Source organism: Bos indicus, chromosome 1 (genome assembly GCF_029378745.1).
Source record: "Bos indicus isolate NIAB-ARS_2022 breed Sahiwal x Tharparkar chromosome 1, NIAB-ARS_B.indTharparkar_mat_pri_1.0, whole genome shotgun sequence".
Classification (NCBI taxonomy): domain Eukaryota; kingdom Metazoa; phylum Chordata; class Mammalia; order Artiodactyla; family Bovidae; genus Bos; species Bos indicus.
The window spans coordinates 105,424,390-105,446,755 of NC_091760.1; the positions used below are offsets into that span (position 1 = coordinate 105,424,390).

General features: G+C 38.9%; 1 pseudogene; it reads left to right on the forward strand.

Annotated features, from left to right (window-relative positions):
• The window catches only part of LOC109562971 (small kinetochore-associated protein-like), a 129,190-nt pseudogene that overhangs the window by 104,994 nt on the left and 1,830 nt on the right, over positions 1 to 22,366 (forward strand).

The window sequence follows — 22,366 nt, forward strand, 5'->3', positions numbered from 1 at the left end:
AAAAAATAGATGAAGGGTGTGATAGAAGTGCCTACATTCAACAGCTGCTTTTTAAAAATGTTTAGCCTGGAAAATTTACAGAAAAGCTGTTACTACCCACTAGACCATTCAGGTATGACCTAAATCAAATCCCTTATGATTATACAGTGGAAGTGATAAATAGATTTAAGGGCCTAGATCTGATAGATAGAGTGCCTGATGAACTATGGAATGAGGTTCGTGGCATTGTACAGGAGACAGGGATCAAGACCATCCCCATGGAAAAGAAATGCAAAAAAGAAAAATGGCTGTCTGGGGAGGCCTTACAAATAGCTGTGAAAAGAAGAGAAGTGAAAAGCAAAGGAGAAAAGGAAAGATATAAGCATCTGAATGCAGAGTTCCAAAGAATAGCAAGAAGAGATAAGAAAGCCTTCCTCAGCAATCAATGCAAAGAAATAGAGGAAAACAACAGAATGGGAAAGACTAGAGATCTCTTCAAGAAAATCAGAGATACCAAGGGAACATTTCATGCAAAGATGGGCTCGATAAAGGACAGAAATGGTATGGACCTAACAGAAACAGAAGATATTAAGAAGAGGTGGCAAAAATACACAGAAGAACTGTACAAAAAAGATCTTCACAACCCAGATAATCATGATGGTGTGATCACTGACCTAGAGCCAGACATCCTGGAATGTGAAGTCAAGTGGGCCTTAGAAAGCATCACTATGAACAAAGCTAGTGGAGGTGATGGAATTCCAGTTGAGCTATTTCAAATCCTGAAAGATGATGCTCTGAAAGTGCTGCACTCAATAAGCCAGCAAATTTGGAAAACTCAGCAGTGGCCACAGACTGGAAAAGGTCAGTTTTCATTCCAATCCCAAAGAAAGGCAATGCCAAAGAATGCTCAAACTACTGCGTAATTGCACTCATCTCACACGCTAGTAAAGTAATGCTCAAAATTCTCCAAGCCAGGCTTCAGCAATACGTGAACCGTGAACTTCCAGATGTTCAACCTGGTTTTAGAAAAGGCAGAGGAACCAGAGATCAAATTGCCAACATCCGCTGGATCATGGAAAAAGCAAGAGAGTTTCAGTAAAACATCTATTTCTGCTTTATTGACTACGCCAAAGCCTTTGACTGTGTGGATCACAATAAACTGTGGAAAATTCTGAAAGAGATGGGAATACCAGACCACCTGACCTGCCTCTTGAGAAATCTGTATGAAGGTCAGGAAGCAACAGTTAGAACTGGACATGGAACAACAGACTGGATCCAAATAGGAAAAGGAGTACATCGAGGCTGTATATCATCACCCTGCTTATTTAACATATATGCAGAGTACATCATGAGAACGGCTGGACTGGAAGAAACACAAGCTGAAATCAAGATTGCCAGGAGAAGCATCAGTAACCTCAGATATGCAGATGATACTACCCTTTTGGCAGAAAGCGAAGAGGAACTCAAAAGCCTCTTGATGAAAGTGAAAGTGGAGAGTGAAAAAGTTGGCTTAAAGCTCAACATTCAGAAAACAAAGATCATGGCATCTGGTCCCATCACTTCATGGGAAATAGATGGGGAAACAGCGGAAACAGTGTCAGACTTTATTTTTCTGGGCTCCAAAGTCACTGCAGATGGTGATTGCAGCCATGAATTAAAAGACTCTTACTCCTTGGAAGAAAAGTTATGACCAACCTAGATAGCATATTCAAAAGCAGAGACATTACTTTGCCAACAAAGGTCCGTCTACTTAAGGCTATGGTTTTTCCTGTGGTCATGTATGGATGTGAGAGTTGGACTGTGAAGAAAGCTGAGCACTGAAGAATTGATGCTTTTGAACTGTGGTGTTGGAGAAGACTCTTGAGAGTCCCTTGGACTGCAAGGAGATCCAACCAGTCCATTCTGAAGGAGATCAGCCCTGGGATTTCTTTGGAAGGAATAATGCTGAAGCTGAAACTCCAGTACTTTGGCCACCTCATGCGAAGAGTTGACTCATTGGAAAAGACTCTGATGCTGGCAGGGATTGTGGGCAGGAGGAGAAGGGGATGACAGAGGATGCGATGGCTGGATGGCATCACTGACTTGATGGACGTGAGTCTGAGTGATCTCCAGGTGTTTGTGATGAACAGGGAGGCCTGGTGTGCTGCGATTCATGGGGTCACAAAGAGTTGGACAGGACTGAGTGACTGAACTGAATCACCTACAAAAAAGGAAGCCCAGGTGGCACAGTGGTAAAGAATCTTCTGCCAGTGCAGGAGACTCAAGAGACGCAGATTCAATCACTTGGTAGAGAAGATACCCTGGGGGAGGAAAGGGCAACCCACTCCAGTGCTCTTGCCTTGGAAATTCCATGGACAGAGGAGCCTAGCAGGTCCATAGAGTCACAAAGAGATGGACATAACTGAGCACTGCCTAGACATACAAAATCACCTACCAAAAGATATATGTATAATGTCTGATATATATATATATATATCAGTTCAGTTCAGTAGATCAGCTATGCCCGACTCTTTGTGACCCCATGGACTTCAGCACGCCAGGCTCCCATGACCATCACCAACTCCCATAGCTTGCTCAAACTCATGTCCATCGAGTCAGTGATGCCATCGAAATATTTCATCCTCTGCCATCCCCTTCTCTTCCTGTCTTCAATCTTTCCCAGCATCAGGGACTTTTCTAATGAGTCAGTTCTTCCCATCAGGTGGCCAAAGTATTGGAGTTTCAGTTTCAGTATCAATCCTTCCAATGAATATTTAGGACTGATTTCCTTTAGGATGGACTGGTTGAATCTCCTTGTAGTCCAAGGGACTCTCAAGAGTCTTCTCCAACACCACAGTTCAAAAGCATCAATTCTTCAGGGCTCAGCTTTATTTATGATCCAACTCTCACAACCATACATGACTACTGGAAAAACCATAGCCTTGACTACATGGACCTTTGTCAACAAAGTAATGCCTTTGCTTTTTAATATGCTGTCAAGATTGGTCTTAGCTTTTCTTCCAAGGGACAAGCATCTTTTAATTCCATGGCTGCAATCACCATCTACAATAATTTTGGAGCCCCCCCAAAATAAGGTCTGTCACTGTTTCCATTGTTTTCCCATCTATCTGCATGAAGTGATGGGATAGGATGCTATGATCTTAACTTTCTGAATGTTGAGTTTTAAGCCAAATTTTTGCTCTCCTCTTTCACTTTCATCAAGAGGCTCTTTAGTTTTTCTTCACTTTCTGTCATAAGGGGGGTGTCATCTGCATATCTGAGTTATTGAAATTTCTCCCATCAATCTTGATTCCAGCTTGTGCTTCTTCCAGTTCAGCATTTCTCATGATGTATCTGCATATAAATTAAATAAGCTTGGTGACAATATACAGCCTGATGTACTCCTTTCCCTATTTGGAACCAGTCTGTTGTTCCATGTCCAGTTCTAACTGTTGCTTCTTGACATGCGTACAGGTTTTTTTAGGAGGCAAGTCAGGTGGTCTGGAATTCCCATCTCTTTAAGAATTTTCCAGTCTGTTGTGATCCACACCGTCAAAGGCTTTGGCGTAGTCAATAAAGCAGCAGTAGATTTTTTTCTGGAACTCACTTTTTCTATGATTCAATGGATGATGGCAATTTGAACTCTGGTTCCTCTGGCTTTCTAAATGCAGCTTGAACATCTGGAATTTCACAGTTCACACACTGTTGAAGCCTAGTTTGGAGAATTTGAACATTACTTTGCCAGCATATGAGATGAGTGCAATTGTGCAGTAGTTCAAACCTTCTTTGGTATTGCCTTTCTTTGGGATTGAAATGAAAACTGACCTTTTCCAGTCCTCTGGCCACTGCTGAGTTTTGCAAATTTGATGGCATATTGAGTGCAGCAGTTTAGCAGCATATTCTTTTAGGATTTGAAATAGCTCAACTGGAATTCCATCACCTCCACAAGCTTTGTCTGTTGTGATCCATTGCTTTGACTAGATATATATTTATATATACATATATATATATATATACACACATATACAGTCATACATAATATACAATTCTCAAGCACTATAGCATTCTAATAAAAATTGCAAAAAGGAAATAATGCCTCATTCTTTCCTCATCTTTGAAATAAACTGGCCTACTTGTGCTGTTGTCTATAACAAATGCTGAAGCATTTCAGTTATAATCATCTCAGTTTTAAAGATGTTGTTAGTTATTACATACCAATCTACATTAACATTTCAACACCACTTTAAATGTGTTGTATGTTACTTTCTTTTCTTTTTCTTCTAAGCCACCTTTTGTACTTACTGTATGCAGGATTCATCTTACCTTCTGGTCATCTGAACAAATGCTGAATATGTTTAAATAGCACATGTACCCAGCTTGACTCCACCACCACTATAACAATCAAAACAGATATTTTAAAGAGGAGTTTATCTCTGATATCCATCACCACATCCAGATATCCCCAAGCTTAGTGACCAACCATAAGCATATATTATGTTCCTAGGAATTCAAAGAATGCATAATGGGGTTGGATTGTCACTGCTAACAAGCGTCCAGTCTTTAAAACTTCTAATGTATTTTTATTTTTGCTTTAGAGATATTGAAAAAGTATCTCTACTTTTTCAATAACTGAAACAGAACTGATAGAGTTGAGGCATCCTAAGAAAACTTCTTAATCACATTTGCCTTCTTACCTCACCAGAATTAACATCTACAGTTGATTTGGAGTCTATTGCTGCATATTATTAATTCTATTATTACACATATATGCAGCCATAAAAACATATTTTAAGGCTTTGCTATGTTTTGAACTTCATATACACAAAGACAGATTGAGCACTTGCACTGTTCAGATACTGTTCAAGACATTTCACATTTTAATTTAGGTAAAATAACAATGGTCCTATGACTAGAAAATATCACACACTCCACACTCCATTTCAGATGAGAAAAGTAAATGAGGCAAAGAGACATTTGCAAAGAACTGTGAAGGTCTGAAATTCTACCCTACTTACAAACAAACAAGTAAGCCTGCAAAAGATTCATGGGTACTTGTAGAAGACAGGAGACTCTTGGGTTAGATGAAAGACAATGTATTGCTCATAGTAGATGCAGTGTCCAGAGTATCGGCATGCTTTATATTGACTCCCAAATGCAGTTCCCACAGGGCTTCACAAGGAGGGTCAGACGATGTCTGCACAGGGTGCAGACTGCATTGTATAAAAGGCACAGCGAGCCTAGGGAAACTGGCATCATGTGCTATAAGCACACCTGCTCTTTTCTCCAGAAGAAGGCACTATCTTCATCTTTAAGGCTGTTCACTATACTAATAGCCTTGAAAAGATAATTTCAACTGAAGTGCTTCACTTACAAGAGGGGCAGAAATGCAAGAGACCCTGGAGAGTTGTCTCATGGCAAGATAAAGTAGTTTGCTCAGGGCACATAATTGTAAATGGTGTAACAATTTTGAAACAGAAGTGACTCATGACAGAACCCAACCTCTTCACTGGTAATTAAGTTGAATCAGTTCTAATGAGGTGGATAAAACTGGAGCCTATTATACAGCGTGAAGGAAGCCAGAAAGAAAAACACCAATACAGTATACGAACGCATATATATATATGGAATTTAGAAACTTGGTAACGATAACCCTGTATGCGAGACAGCAAAACAGACACTAATGTATAGAACAGTCTTTTGGACTCTGTGGGAGAGGGAGAGGGGGATGATTTGGGAGAATGGCATTGAAACATGTATAATATCATATAAGAAACGAATCACCAGTCCAGGTTTGATGCAAGATACAGGAAGCTTGGGGCTGGTGCACTGGGATGACCCAGAGCGGTGGTATGAGGAGGGAGGTGGGAGGGGGGTTCAGGATGGGGAACACGTGTACACCCGTGGTGGATTCATGTTGATGTATGGCAAAATCGATGCAATATTGTAAAGTAATTAGCCTCTAATTAAAATAAATAAATTTAAATTTTAAAAAAGGAAAAAAAATTGTGTTTTCCAAATACTGCCCAACATTGGTAGGTCTTTTTTCTAACCTGATAGAATTGAAACAGCAACCTGATTATTGACATTAGTGATGAATTTGAGCATATGTTTCTTGGCCCCTTTACTGATCACTGCCTTGTTGTGGCAAAAGGGCACATAACTCAATGAAGCTATGAACCATGCCATGTAGGGCCACCCAAGATAGATGGGTCTTAGAGGGGAGTTCTGAAAAAATGTGATCCACTAGAGGGGGGAATGGCAAATCTCAGTGTACTTGCCATAAGAAACCCATGAACTGTGTAAAAGGACAAAAAGATATGACACCGAAAGATGAGTCCCCCAGGTTGGAAGGTGTTAAATGGCAACCCACTCCAGTGTTCTTGCCTGGAGAATCCCAGGGACGGAGGAGCCTGGTGGGCTGCCATCTATGGGGTTGCACAGAGTTGGACATGACTGAAGTGACTTAGCAGTAGCAGCAGCAGGGAAGAGCTAAGGAGAACTACTAATAGCCCCAGAAAGAAAGTAGTGTCTGGGCCAAAGTGGAAACGATGCTCAGTTGTGTATGTGTCTGGTGATGAAAGTAAAATCTGATGCTGCAAAGAACAGTATTGCATAGGAATGTGGAATGTTAGGTCCATGAATCAAGGTAAATTGGATATGGTCAAGCAAGAGATGGTAAGAATAAACATCAACACCTTAGGAATCAGTGAACTAACATGGACAGGAATGGGCCCATTTAATTTAGATGACCATTATATCTACTACTGTGTGCAAAAATCCCTTAGAAGAAATGGAGTAGCCCTTATAATCAACAAAAGAACCTGAAATATAGTACTTGGGTGCAACCTTAAAAAAGACAGAATGATCTTGATTCATTTCCAAGGCAAGCCATTTAACATCATGATTATACAAAAGAAAAGTAATTGGAAAGTTAGATAAAACTAATTAGTTACCATATTGAGCTTTATGATTATTCTATGCACATGGCAATCCTTTAAAAAATGAAAAAAAAAATGAAGTTAAGTTTGTAGAAACCATACTCCAATATAAAAATAAGTGTAAGAGTTCTAGTGTGGTATGGACTGTAAATATCATGAGTTTTTTGATACTCAAGCCATTTAATCATTTCAACAAAAGAATCTGACTATATAACAGCAATTATACATCTAAAAAATTAAAAATTTATCCATCACAAACACTCTTAGCTTTTTCCCTCATATTTATCAGCTGGAGAGACAACATGGTACAGGCTAACCTTTTCATTTTGACTTGTTTTGACTTGATTCTTAATCTAACATTTCAGGAATGCATGTCACCCTTCCTTTTTCTTATAAGAAAGGAAAGATATAAGCATCTGAATGCAGACTTTCAAAGAATAGCAAGAAGAGATAAGAAAGCCTTCCTCAGCAATCAATGCAAAGAAATAGAGGAAAACAACAGAATGGGAAAGACTAGAGATCTCTTCAAGAAAATCAGAGATACCAAGGGAACATTTCATGCAAAGATGGGCTCGATAAAGGACAGAAATGGTATGGACCTAACAGAAACAGAAGATATTAAGAAGAGGTGGCAAAAATACACAGAAGAACTGTACAAAAAAGATCTTCACAACCCAGATAATCAGGATGGTGTGATCACTGACCTAGAGCCAGACATCCTGGAATGTGAAGTCAAGTGGGCCTTAGAAAGCATCACTATGAACAAAGCTAGTGGAGGTGATGGAATTCCAGTTGAGCTATTTCAAATCCTGAAAGGTGATGGTGTGAAAGTGCTGCACTCAATACGCCAGCAAATTTGGAAAACTCAGAAGTGGCCACAGGACTGGAAAAGGTCAGTTTTCATTCCAATCCCAAAGAAAGGCAATGCCAAAGAATGCTCAAACTACTATACAATTGCACTCATCTCACATGCTAGTAAAGTAATGCTCAAAATTCTCCAAGCCAGGCTTCAGCAATACGTGAACCGTAAATTTCCTGATGTTCAAGCTAGTTTTAGAAAAGGCAGAGGAACCAGAGATCAAATTGCCAACATCCGCTGGATCATCGAAAAAGCAAGAGAGTTCCAGTAAAACATCTATTTCTGCTTTATTGACTATGCCAAAGCCTTTGACTGTGTGGATCACAATAAACTGTGGAAAATTCTGAAAGAGATGGGAGTATCAGACCACCTGACCTGCCTCTTGAGAAATCTGTATGCAGGTCAAGAAGCAACAGTTAGAACTGGACATGGAACAACAGACTGGCTCCAAATAGGAAAAGGAGTACGTCAAGGCTGTATATTTTCACCCTGCTTATTTAACTTCTATGCAGAGTACATCATGAGAAACGCTGGGCTGGAAGAAACACAAGCTGGAATCAAGATTGCCAGGAGAAATATCAATAACCTCAGATATGCAGATGACACCACCTTTATGGCAGAAAGTGAAGAGGAACTCAAAAGCCTCTTGATGAAAGTGAAAGTGGAGAGTGAAAAAGTTGGCTTAAAGCTCAACATTCAGAAAACGAAGATCATGGCATCTGGTCCCATCACTTCATGGGAAATAGATGGGGAAACAGTGGAAACAGTGTCAGACTTTATTTTTCTGGGCTCCAAAATCACTGCAGATGGTGACTGCAGCCATGAAATTAAAAGACGCTTACTCCTTGGAAGGAAAGTTATGACCAACCTAGACAGCATATTCAAAAGCAGAGACATTATTTTGTCAACAAAGGTCCGTCTAGTCAAGGCTATGGTTTTTCCTGTGATCATGTATGGATGTGAGAGTTGGACTGTGAAGAAGGCTGAGCACCGAAGAATTGATGCTTTTGAAGTGTGGTGTTGGAGAAGACTCTTGAGAGTCCCTTGGACTGCAAGGAGATCCAACCAGTCCATTCTGAAGGAGATCAGCCCTGGGATTTCTTTGGAGGGAATGATGCTGAAGCTGAAACTCCAGTACTTTGGCAACCTCATGCAAAGAGTTGACTCATTGGAAAGACTTTGATGCTGGGAGGGATTGGAGGCAGGAGGAGAAGGGGACGACAGAGGATGAGATGGCTGGATCGCATCACTGACTCAATGGACGTGAGTCTGAGTGAACTCCGGGAGTTGGTGATGGACAGGGATGCCTGGTGTGCTGCGATTCATGGGGTCGCAAAGAGTCGGACACGACTGAGTGACTGAACTGAACTGAACTGAACCATCTATACTGAATATATTTGCTTCTAAAACAGTGGACACCAGGTAATTATTGAATGATTTGGCTATCTGTGATGTAACTTCATTCCCATACTTTTTGTCTATAGAATATCACACTAATACATGCACATGGACTGAAACATGCAAAACTTTCCTAGGATAAAATGAGGAATAATACTAGAAGAATATCATCAAGCAGTTGGAAGTTTTATTTCAAAAGATCCCCAAAGCACAAGATCTAAAGCAAAAATAAGGATTCAACTACATCAAAATGAAGGATTTCTGTCCAACCACAATGTTAAAAAATAGATTAAAAACAAGAGAAAATATTTGTAACATCTAAAACTGATTATACTAATATTGAAAAGGCACTGGTTCACACACACACAAACACACACAAATCAATTCCTTAAATAGATCAGATAATTACATGAAATTCAGTGGATAATAGGAGTAAGAGAGATACAGGAATTTCAAAGAAGACCTAACTGGAAATAAAGAGATGTTCAATTTCATGTGTCATCAGAGCAATACAAATTAAATGATAAAATACTTTGTGTTCATAAAGTTGTTGTTTAGTCACTAAGTCATGTCTGACTCTTTTGTGACCTCATGAACTTTAGCCTGTCTGGTTCCTCTGTCCATGGGATTTCCCAGGCAAGATTACAGGATTGGGTTGCCATTTCCTTCTCCAGGGGATCATCCTGACCCAGGGATCAAACCCAGGTCTCCTGCACTGGCAGGCAGATTCTTTACCATTGAACCACCAGGGGAGTCCATAAAGTAGAAAAGTAGTTAGCGTTGGCAACAATATGGAATACTGTTGGGTACATAAGAATTTCTGTACAATAACTGGGGTGTGAACTGGTACAGCTATTCTGCAAGGAAATCTGGAAAATTATACTGAAATGACATACATATATGTGCATCCTAGGACTTAGAGGTGTGTATTCTGGCTATACAACCCAAAAAGTTCTTACTAGAATTGGGATGGAAACTGCACTGTGAGGATTTGTTCCAGCAGGCCATCCAGAATGTGTTGCCTGAGATGTTTTAAACTAGGGTTCCTGCATGTCTGTGGCACTGACATGGTCAGGGCACAAAACATGTGGCTTAACAGTGTTGCTTTGTAACCATGAGGACATGTGGAGTAATTTGTACCAAGTTGGCAGTACTGTTACTGATCATAGTGAGACAGAATGATTTGAACACGGTTTCAGTGAAGCACTCCCCTGGAGAGCTCTGTGGGTGAGTTTGGTTAGATGATTTCCCTATTCATCTCTAATCAGATGGATTTACATTATCATGGTTTACACTTGTTGTTTTAAAGATCTCATGAGCACTATATTCTGTTTGTTCATATGCATTACAAAATATGTCCACATCAAGAACTTTCAGAGAATTTGTGCCACTGCACTCTCACACTGAATGCTGATATTTAGATTTCCCCTTCTTATATATGATGTAATTTTTTTTTTTTTTTGGCCTAGGTGTCCCCACAGAAACCGTTAATCCATAAAGATTAACAAGATATCAATCTGTGCTGAATACACTGTGATCAACCTTTTTTCAAGAGTATGAAGCAACTTTTCTTTTATAACCTTTAATACACTTTCAAATCTTTCCTTCAGGGACTCAGTTACATGTATTCCAATTTTCTTTTTCTTCCATATTTATTATTTTCCCCACTTCATTTTGTTCAATTTTTCTCATGTTTATTCTATATGTCCCTGTTCTCAACACTGCCCATTCTTCTTCACTCAGATTCAAAAGTGACTTTGTTCTTCTGTTTTTCCATTTTTTCTGACTTATTCCTGGACACTTTTCATGTCTTTCTAGGCTTTATCACCTCTTGTTTTAGTCCTTATTAATTGAAAATAAGGTCTTTGCTGATGTAATCTAGCTAGGTGAGATTATATGGAATTAAGGTAAGTCTAATACAAAATGGCTAACATCCTTGTAAGATGAGCAGAAAAAACCCAGAGTGAGATATACAGACAGAACATGTCATGACAGAGGCAGAAACTGGAGTGATGTATGCACAAGTAAAGGAACACCAAGGATTGCCAGCAACAGCAGAAGTTAAGAGAAAGCCTTGGGACAAATCATCCTCTATAGTCTTCAGACAGATTCTTCATGTCTAGCCTCAATCACTGTGAGATTATTAATTACTATGGTTTTAACTTATCCATTTTGGTAATTCTAGTGACAGTCCTAGTAAATTAATACAGAGGGCAGCATGATAACTTTGTTTAGAGAACTACCAGCTTGGTGTCACAAGTAATCAATTTTATGGAAATTTCTCAAAAATAAAAAATTAATATATAAATCATGTTATAAAAATGATTAAAAAGAAATCTATATTATTTATGTATATTAGACTGAATATAGTAACCAACATGTCTATAGAGATAGACACTTGTCTTTCATTCATTATCTCTAAATGGCTTTATATTTTATTTTACTGCACTCTGCCTAAAATATTTAAATGCAAATTTAGCTGCATAATTCCTTTAATTCAATGAAGGATGTAGAACAAAAGAAGAGTGGAAACTACTTTTTCTTGGATGATTAAAGTGAATCGGAGAATATCGATAAGCCATTTATTAAGAGAAACATTTATTGGGATTTTTGTCATATAAAATTTAAATCAGGTTTTATACACCACATGCTCTAGAGCTTGAAGTATAATTTACTTACTGTAACATCAAAAGCCAGTTGTGTTATAAATTGTCTGAATACAGAAAATGCCACTTTTCTGATCTTGATGATAGAACCCTTTTTGTGCATAACATTCTAAAATGAACACATTTCAAGCTATACAAATTACCTCCAGGTTTCCATAATGTATAGGAAGATTTTCAGTAGGTTTATTCTATATTCATGTACCAAATGCTGAGCAGTGTTGCCCCCTTTTAAAAATCTTGAAAAAGGTTTCTGCACTTACATGGTTTGCCAAGTATGCAATTATAATGAAACTGCCCTTATTTTAAAATCCAATTGATTACTTCACTGATTAAATTTGATAAACAAACATCAGGATTATATTTGTTTTCAGTCTTTGCATTAAATTGTCAGTATATTTAGACTTTGAAAGGAAGATTACTGCGGAACACCACTGCTGGAAACAAACAATTACCAACTTTAGCATTGTTTACAGTGTTTTTGGTGCTTATAAATATCTTAAGCAAAAACAAATCATTTCAACACACGTTCCTCTTCCCCACCCCCCCCAAAAAAACCTAAGTTGATTCTGAATTAGATAAGATTCTATATTCTGTAGTTACTCTCAAGGTAATGTCATTCTTTAAATATACCTTTCTGTAATCACTGATCAAGATTTAGAAAAAAGTATTTTAAAGAATGTTTGTTTCCCTTAAAAGTACAGTACAGGTTCAAAATCTTTAGAATTGGTCCCTAAGCATCTGTGTTTTTAAACTTCCACAGATTTCTGATGGGCAGCCAAGAACTGTGAGCCACTTTCCTAAAGGCAATAATACCGCCAAGGAATGCCCAGATAGCAATACAAAGTTTCCCTTGGTACCAAATATATTTATTTCTAGGTTTTGAATATAGAGGATATTATCTAAATCTATTTGACTTTTTTTTTTTTTTTAAGTTTTAGATAGTGTGTAACAGGAGTTCTAAAAACTGATCCAGATTTCTTAAACAGTGGGATACCTGTAGTGTGAAACCACTTTCAAGTATACTCTGCCTAATGCCCTGAACTGGGACTAACTCATACGACAAGTGGGAAAAGGAGTTTGCTGCTGCTAAGTCGATTCAGTCGTGTCCGACTCTGTGCGACCCCAGAGATGGCAGCCCAGCAGGCTCCCTCGTCCCTGGGATTCTCCAGGCAAGAACACTGGAGTGGGTTGCCATTTCCTTCTCCAATGCATTAAAGTGAAACGTGAAAGTGAAGTCGCTCAGTCGTGTCCGACTATTAGCGACCCCATGGACTGCAGCCTACCAGGCTCCTCCGTCCAGGGGATTTTCCAGGCAAGAGTACTGGAGTGGGGTGCCATTGTCTTCTCCCAGAAAAGGAGTTTAGGACATAGAAAAACTTTTAGAGCTCCCTGAAACTACAGAAGCTTTAATTAATATGCAAACAGTTGGTGAAAAGTGGTTTAACTAAGACCCATTAGGCCTTTTAAAAAATTAATTTATGTGAGTATAATGTTTGTGAAAATTTCAAATATACAGAAATAAATGGAATAAAGAATTATGATTTCCCTTCATTTTACCCTCCCAGAGATTACCAGTGTTTAATAATATATATCCTTTCATGCTTTTTAATTAAGTGTGACTGTGTAAAGGGTTTGCTTTGTACATAAATGGGATTATATTGAAATAAGTAGTGCCTGTTTTTAAGGCTAGGTTAAACTTGTGAATGATTATTTCAAATATATTGAATAAAATAAGACAAAAGCTATTTTTAATTACTTATTCTGTACTATGTCCTTAAAATATTTTTGATATAAAAAAATAAAGAATATTAAATGTTTTCTTAAGCAGACAACACGTTATTATAGAATCCTGTTCTAACTAAAGGGGGAGTTTTGAGAAATCTTACAGGGTTTCACATAGAATCCAAGAACAAGAAATCAAACTGGGTCTTCCATATGAAGAGGCTAGTGGAGCAGAGAAACCGTAACCACAAATATACAGTATATATTTCCTCTTTGTCCCCTCTCTTTTTACCTGAGGTTGAATGGTCTGTCATTTCTGCTTACCCTCCTTACTTTTACAGATTAGAGTTCTCTGCTGATTCAGCCATTCTCATGTTATTTTTTAATGGTCACCCCAAAATCGCCATCTCAGCTCCTGAGTCTACTTGACCTTCCAGGTCCTGTTTCCAGAAGTTGGAACTCGCTATCTAGACTCTAAATCAAAAATTTTAGTGGAGAGAAACTGGTAGGTCTGACTTGACTTAGACATGGATCTCTGATCCTACAAACTGTGGCCAAAGTATTGAATTTATGTGAAACACAGGGCTAAAAATTCCAGGGTTATGGGAAAGGCAGGGTCTTTAAGAAAGAGTTATAAAAACAAGAATGAGATAGTCAGTATTTCTAATACAAATTCCTAAAGCTTTATAGATTTCATATTATTTACTGCTTTTTAAGGCTCGTTAAGATATGCTACTTTATTTCTAAAATTTAGTTTTAAATTTAAGTATGAAAATCTAGTAAATGCTCCATAACTGTTGGAACTGATGACTATAGTTGCCCAACATAGGAAGAAAAATAAGAGATTTGAAATTAGAAAACCTGGAGACCAAGACCACTGGCACTCATTAGTCACAAGATCATGGCAAGGTTTGCAACCATTCTCAACCTAACATTTGTTATATTTAAAATGCAAGTAAAAATAAGAATATATACTTTAAGTGGTTAAAGTGAAGACAAAAGAAAAGTTCATGTATAACAAAGGGTCTCAAGAGTGAACGCACTGTTAATCCTGAATGTAACATTAAATTGGGCTTCCCAGGTGGCTCAATGGTAAAGAACCCACCTATCAAGCAGGAGACATGGGTTCAGTCCCTGGGTCAGGAAGATGTCCTGGAGAAGGGACTGGCAACCTACAAGTGCTAACACAGAATTATCACATTCTTGTCTGGAATATCCCATGGACAGAGAAGCCTGGTGGGCTATAGTCCATGGGGTTGCAAAAGAGTCAGACATGACTTAGTGACTACACAACAACAATAATGTTATATTACTTTGTTGTCAGCCCTATAACAGCTTATGCATAGCTCTACACTGGAATATTATAAGTGCCTTCATGTCAGTGGTCCATTGACCAAGGTCCATTTGTATCATAATTTTATTTCTACTACTGTTATAAACTGAACTAGTTCAGTTTATTTTAGTTGCAGGTAACAAAAACTGACTCTGGCTTAAATAAGCATGGAAATAAACTAGATTAAACTATAGAATCCAAGTCCAAACCAAGTATCAGAGTGAGCAGGATCCAAGGTAGCACAAGGACCTTGACATACCCAAGGAATGTCCACTAGAGAGTATGTGACATAAACACAATCATATCTCTTCTGAAGGTCCCTCAGTTCAAATAGTTCCAAACTACTTCAAGAGAAAATGGGGATACTCAGGTTGGCTAAAATGTCTAACTCTGAGTATGTCAGCATCTTATAGTGAAAATATAGTTCCTGAGGACCCACTTTATTATCGGTGGCAGATTCAAGATGACAAACTCAATATGACACACGACATCATCTCAAGAGAGATCTGCTATAGTTGAGAAGCAAGGATTTTTGTCATTCAATTATATAAATGGCATTTTCCTATGAGTATTCATCTTTATTCTATCTTGATGTGATATCTTAGAAAATTTGTTTGCACTAATGTGTTTATCCATATCCTTCTCCCTTAATTCTACATCTCTCTCATCTTTATGTCTCAGTATACCTACAGCTATCCCAACTCAAGTTCAAGCAACAAACTAGGCACTAAGAAATGTTTATAAAACCCAAATCCAAATTCCTGGGATAGGTGAGAGACTCTGACTTGACCCTCCCTAGGCCAGGTGTCTGCTCAGCCATGGTTGGGAGGCAAGTTAAAATGTCAGATACCTACTTTAAAAAAAAAAAAACAAAAACAAAAACATGGCTGCTGAAATGGTTTAAAAAGCGGTGGGCATATTGAGAAATGCAGGAGGTTAATTTTTCTTAAAGAAAAACAATGAGTTGGACAGGCACATAGAAGTTGCAGTTGACAAGCCCTAACCCCTCCAGTGAATTCCAGTGTAGTTTTTACAGACAGCTCTTGTATATTCTGAGAGCACTTTAAATTCAGTCTGTCCAAAAACTGAACTCATTACACCTTCAGTTAGACCTATGGTCTTTCATATTTCCATTGGAGATTGACATCATTTTTATTTTAGCTCTTCACAACTTAAAATACTACTACAATATTCTGATTGGTCTCTACCATCCAAATTACCATTTTCAATCAGTAAACAGGTAAGTCATTTTTACATCTATAGTGCCTTTCAATTTCCTTTGCTCCTTTATTTACTGAATTCCATCGCTCTGTTTCAGATTCTTCGAATCAAGGTCTCCCACATTGCATGCAGATTCTTTACCATCTGAACTACCAGGGAAACCTCTTATACATAAGCAGTATAATATAATATATGAAAAAAACAAACACAAAACACTTCTTTGTCCCTAGAATCTGTTCTTTAAATTCATCCTACAAACTAATGCCAGAAAAAGTTATTCCCCAAAGATCATTATCTAACTTCAATGCTTGGAAACTGCTCAGTTCAAAATTCCAAAGTCAATATTTAAAATAATACCTGGAATGTGTTCTTACCTAAGTTCTTTGAGCCTCTGTGTAGGAAAAATGTGAGCATTTAGAGCATTCTCTGTGCTGATGATTTGTTAATGCATATAGGACTTCTTCTACATAAACTGAACCTCTTCTTTTTATTTCCACCATAGTTTTGCTTATCTCATTGTTTCACCAAGATATTTCACTGTCTAGACTGGCCAAAATTTTATGCATCAACTTAGGGGGTTAAAAAAAAAAAAAAAACTCTTTTAAGATTTCTTTCCTTGTATCCTAATCACCACGAAATATGGAAAGAGTCTCTTCTTAATATAAGCAATCACTGCAAATTTTTTGTACCTCTCCTCCATTAAATATTGCATTCTCACATAGGTATATTTTTAATGGTTTTCATCATGCTTTCCTGTCCTGTGCATCAAGGAAGAGAAAGAAAAGGAATGAAAGAGATGAAGGAAGAAAGGAGTGAGAGAAGGAAGAAAGGAGGAAGGGAGCAGGATAAACTCCTTAAAGAAACTCCTTGAAGATCATGTCTTAGTCATTTATATCTCCTCCTTCAAGACCATCCAGATACACAGAGAGTATATGTAAAAGCAAGGGTTCTTGTAGTATCAAAATGGAATAGTGTCCTGGAAGCCCACAGGAACCTGCTTTGATCCTCTCTCATAAGGAATCCATACAAAAATGTGCAATAGCAAAACCAAATCCTCTCATTGCTTGGACTCCATATGGAATCCTTTGCTCATGTTGGGTTGACATATGGACCAATACGTTTGACTTCCTTCCTCTAAAACCTGACTCTAAAGATCATTCTGCTAATAGATTCACTTAGAGCACGAAAATGTGAAGACTAAAGCTGCATCAATGCCAACAATCCCTTTCCCCACAAGCAATCATAGAGCCAGGGTTTCACTCAAAAGCAAAATGATAACACATTAACACCTAAGGATCAAGTCAATAAGCATGATCCAATTTGGCCCCTTCAGTCTAATGAGTTATATTAGCAACTTCAAGCAGAGTAACACTGGGATACTCAACAAAGAGATGGAGGTCAGCTAAGGTTCAAAAGTGCTTCCTACCCCCACACCAGAGGACAGATTTCCCTTCCACTTCTGGCAGTAGCTTAATAAATATGAATAGCTAAAAATTAGTTTGGAATTTAGATTTATAATTTTTTTCCTAATGATTATCATCCCATATATCACCTATTGTGTATGAATATCATAAGAAATTTTTCAAGAATCAATTTTCTTCCCATAGTTTTTATCTTCAAGATACTGCATGACTTAGTCCTGGTTTCCTTAGAAACTGAACTTGCTATCAGAAATGTCAGCACAGAGAGCTCAGCTCAGTGTTCTGTGATGACCTAGAGGGATAGGATGGGGAGTAAGGGTGGGAGGCAGGCTCAAGAGGGAGAGGACTTATGTATACATATAGCTGATTCACTCTGTTGTATGGCAGAAACTAACACAACATTGTAAAGCAATCATACACTCAACTATATCTCTCTCTCTCTCTCTCTCTCTCTCTCTCTCTCTCTATATATATATATATATATAATGCAATGACACACAAGGAAAATCAAAGGTTTTAAGAAAACTGAAATTTTAAAAAATGGTAGTAGTGGGAAACGCAAGGGACTCATGAAATTCACTTCTTTTTCAGATAACTAAAAAATAATGCAAAAAAATTAAGCCAGTGGTTCACTAAGCTCTCTTTAAATGCCCTAATTCCCCAAGAGACAAATGACAGCTTTCAACTTGTTCTATTTCTACTTTTAAGTGTTGTATAAATTATATGAAAATAGAAGATTGCACTTTTTTTTCTAGTTATGGATGAGAAAATAGCACTTGCTTAAATAAATCCCCAGAGGCTTTCTTGGACCATTTCTCTATGAGAGAGGACAATTATTATACTTTTGGCAGCTATTGTCTCATGATGAGGGAATACATGTACAGTAATAATGAAACCATGTAAAGAGTGGAATAGAGATATTGCTTCAATATAGTCAATACTTACTTTCAGACATTAAGGGCCTGAAAAACAACTGCATAAAAAACATCTTTCAGAACCTGCCTTGTATAAGCACTATATTCTGTTTGATTACATGAAGTCTCATGCTAATCTATACTAGAATGGTGGTTAAAAAGATTTAGAAATATCCTCTTCAGATATCTACAAGGTAAATCCTATTTTTGAATATTATTACATTATTTTATAGTTTAACTAAAGTAGCAGTTTGTTACATTCTTCACGGTGAAAAAGTCTGCCAAAGCAATATCACCCTCAGCAAATGCTTTATTTCTCACACTCGAGTGGCCAAAAACTTGGCTGTAAGGAAACTTATAAAGTCACTTTGTTATATTTTAATCCTAGTTACACTGGTCTGCCAAGAGAATTAATGTATTCGTGAGGAAATAAAGCCTCCCTGAAAGCCTTGAAATTAAGTTTTTGTCCAAATGTTTACAAGCTAAATTCATAAGAGATAGTTAAATGCATTAAAGACAGCTGGTCAGAAAGAAAATGTAGGCTGCCTGCATATAAGACTGACTAAGTTGTTTTGATCCAAATCTTTATTTTTGGCAAACAACCACCTACACATTAAGAATAAAATAACAATCATCCAGTGAGGAAGCAAATAGCTTCTTACGTCTATCTCAGGAGGAAGTGGGCATGTGGAAGAAACATGAAAAGAAATTGTACTGTGGAACAGAGTAAACAACCACAGAGCAAAGGTCTTCACATAATTTGGAGACAGCCTTCTCCATTGCAATGAATCTAAAAGATCATAATTCCCTGCCCTGTATTCATACAGAGCATTTATTCTAGGAACACAGACTTTTATAAGAGCATTTTGTAGTAGCAATTTTATAGATGACATTAGAAGAGGGAGTTAGGAGAGTTACAGCTCCAGAAAGTGTACAGACTTCTGAAATGACAAGGAAAAGAAACAAGTGTAACAATCCACCACCACAACAAAAATAACACTTTCTCAGGCTTTCTGAGGAGAAGGCAATGGCACCCCACTCCAGTACTCTTGCCTGGAAAATCCCATGGACAGAGGAGGCTGGTAGGCTGTGGTCCATGAGGTCACTAAGAGTCAGACACGACTGAGCAACTTCACTTTCACTTTTTACTTTCATGTATTGGAGGAGGAAATGGCAACCCACTCCAGTGTTCTTGCCTGGAGAATCCCAGGGACAGAGGAGCCTGGTAGGAGGCCATCTATAGGGTCGCACAGAGTTGGACATGACTGAAGCAACTTAGCAGCAGCAGCAGCCTTTCTGAAGTGAATTTGGAGCCCCAAAAAATAAAGTCTGAAACTGTTTCCACTGTTTCTCCATCTATTTCCCATGAAGTGATGGGACCAGATGCCATGATCTTAATTTTCTGAATGTTGAGCTTCAGGCCAATTTTTTACTCTCCTCTTTCATTTTCATCAAGAGGCTTTTTATTTCCTCTTCACTTTCTGCTATAAGGGTGGTGTCATCTGCATATCTGAGGTTATTGATATTTCTCTCAGCAATCTTGATTCCAGCCTGTGTTTCTTCCAGCCCAGCGTTTATCATGATGTACTTTTTTGGGCTCCAAAATCACACAGATGGTGATTGCAGCCAGGAAATTAAAAGACGCTTACTCCTTGGAAGGAAAGTTATGACCAACCTAGATAGCATATTAAAAAGCAGAGATATTACTTTGCTAACAAAGATCGTCTAGTCAAGGCTATGGTTTTTCCAGTGCTCATGTATGGATGTGAGAGTTGGACTGTGAAGAAAGCTGAGCGCTGAAGAATTGATGCTTGTGAACTGTGGTGCTGGAGAAGACTCTTGCAAGTCCCTTGGACTGCAAGGAGATCCAACCAGTCCATCCTAAAGGAGTCCAGGGTTGGGTGTTCATTGGAAGGACTGATGCTGAAACTGAAACCAATTCTTTGGCCACCTCATGAAAAGAGCTGACTCATTGGAAAAGACCTTGATGCTGGGAGGGATTGGGGCAGGAGGAGAAGGGGACGACAGAGGATGAGATGACTGGATGGCATCACTGACTCGATGGATGTGATTCTGAGTGAATTCCGGGAGTTGGTGATGGACAGGGAGGCCTGGTGTGCTGCGATTCATGGGGTTGCAAAGAGTCGGACACGACTGAGCGACTGAACTGAACTGAACTGAAGTGAAATTAAAAGACGCTTATTCATTGGAAGAAAAGTTATGACCAACCTAGATAGCATATTGAAAAGCAGAAACATCACTTTGCCAACAAAGGTCCGTCTAGTCAAGGCTATGGTTTTTCCAGTGGTCATGTATGGATGTGAGAGTTGGACTGTGAAGAAAGCTGAACACCGAAGAATTGATGCTGTTGAACTGTGGTGTTGGAAAAGACTCTTGAGAGTCCCTTGGACTGCAAGGAGATCCAACCAGTCCATTCTGAAGGAGATTGGCCCTGGGATTTCTTTGAAGGGAATGATGCTAAAGCTGAAACTCCAGTACTTTGGCCACCTCATGCGAAGAGTTGACTCATTGGAAAAGACTGTGATGCTGGGAGGGATTGGGGGCAGGAGGAGAAGGGGACAACAGAGAATGAGATGGCTGGATGGCATCACTGACTTGATGGACGTGAGTCTGAGTGAACTCCTGGAGTTGGTGATGGACAGGGAGGCCTGGTGTGCTGTGATTCATGGGGTCGCAAAGAGTTGGACATGACTGAGCAACTGAACTGAACTGAACTGAGCTAGCCTTTCTGAGTTCCAAGACATTATAAGGAAGCATAAAAAAAAAATTAAGAGTATTAATATGATAATCTCATTAACACTCACTTTCACGACAAAAAAGGAATTGTGGGATACTTCAGAATTCTTATTTAGTCAATGTATTTATTAACCTCCGAGGAGTTACTGCACATCCGAGGTCAGGGGAAGAAGCCAGGAGGACCCCATGCCCAAGGGGCAGCAGTCAAGAGAAGTTATCCCACGTCCGAGTTCAGGGACAGAGGCCAAGAGTACCAGGCTGCGACGGTGCAGGAATGGCCAAGAGGAGCTACCCCACGTCCGAAGTCAGGGGCAGCAGCAGGGAGGAACAACCCTATGTCCAAGTAGCGGTGGCTGCGCTGGTACAGGAGGGCCTAGAGGATCTATTCCACGTGCAAGGTCAGGAGAGGCGGCGGTGAGGAGATACCCCTCGTCCAAGGTGAGGAGCAGTGGCTGCGCTTTGCTGGAGCAGCCGTGAAGAAATACCCCACGCCCAAGGTAAGAGAAACCCAAGTAAGACTGTAGGTGTTGCAAAAGGGCATCAGAGGGCAGACACACTGAAACCATAATCACAGAAAACTAGTCAATCTAATCACACTAGGACCACAGCCTTGTCTAACCCAATGAAACTAAGCCATACCCTGTGGGGCCACCCAAGATGGGCGGGTCATGGTGGAGAGGTCTGACAGAATGTGGTCCACTGGAGAAGGGAATGGCAAACCACTTCAGTATTCTTGCCGTAAGAACCCCATGAACAGTATGAAAAGGCAAAATGATAGGATACTGAAAGAGGAACTCTCCAGGTCAGTAGGTGCCCAATATGCTACTGGAGCTCAGTGGAGAAATAATGCCAGAAAGAATGAAGGGATGGAGCCAAAGCAAAAAAAAAATACCCAGTTGTGGATGTGACTGGTGATAGAAGCAAGGTCCGATGCTGTAAAGAGCAATATTGCATAGGAACCTGGAATGTCAGGTCCATGAATCAAAGCAAATTGGAAGTGGTCAGACAAGAAATGGCAAGAGTGAACGTCGATATTCTAGGAATCAGCGAACTAAAATGGACTGGAATGGGTGAATTTAATTCAGATGACCACTATATTTACTACTGTGGGCAGGAATCCCTTAGAAGAAATGGAATAGCCATCATGGTCAACAAAAGAGTCTGAAATGCAGTACTTGG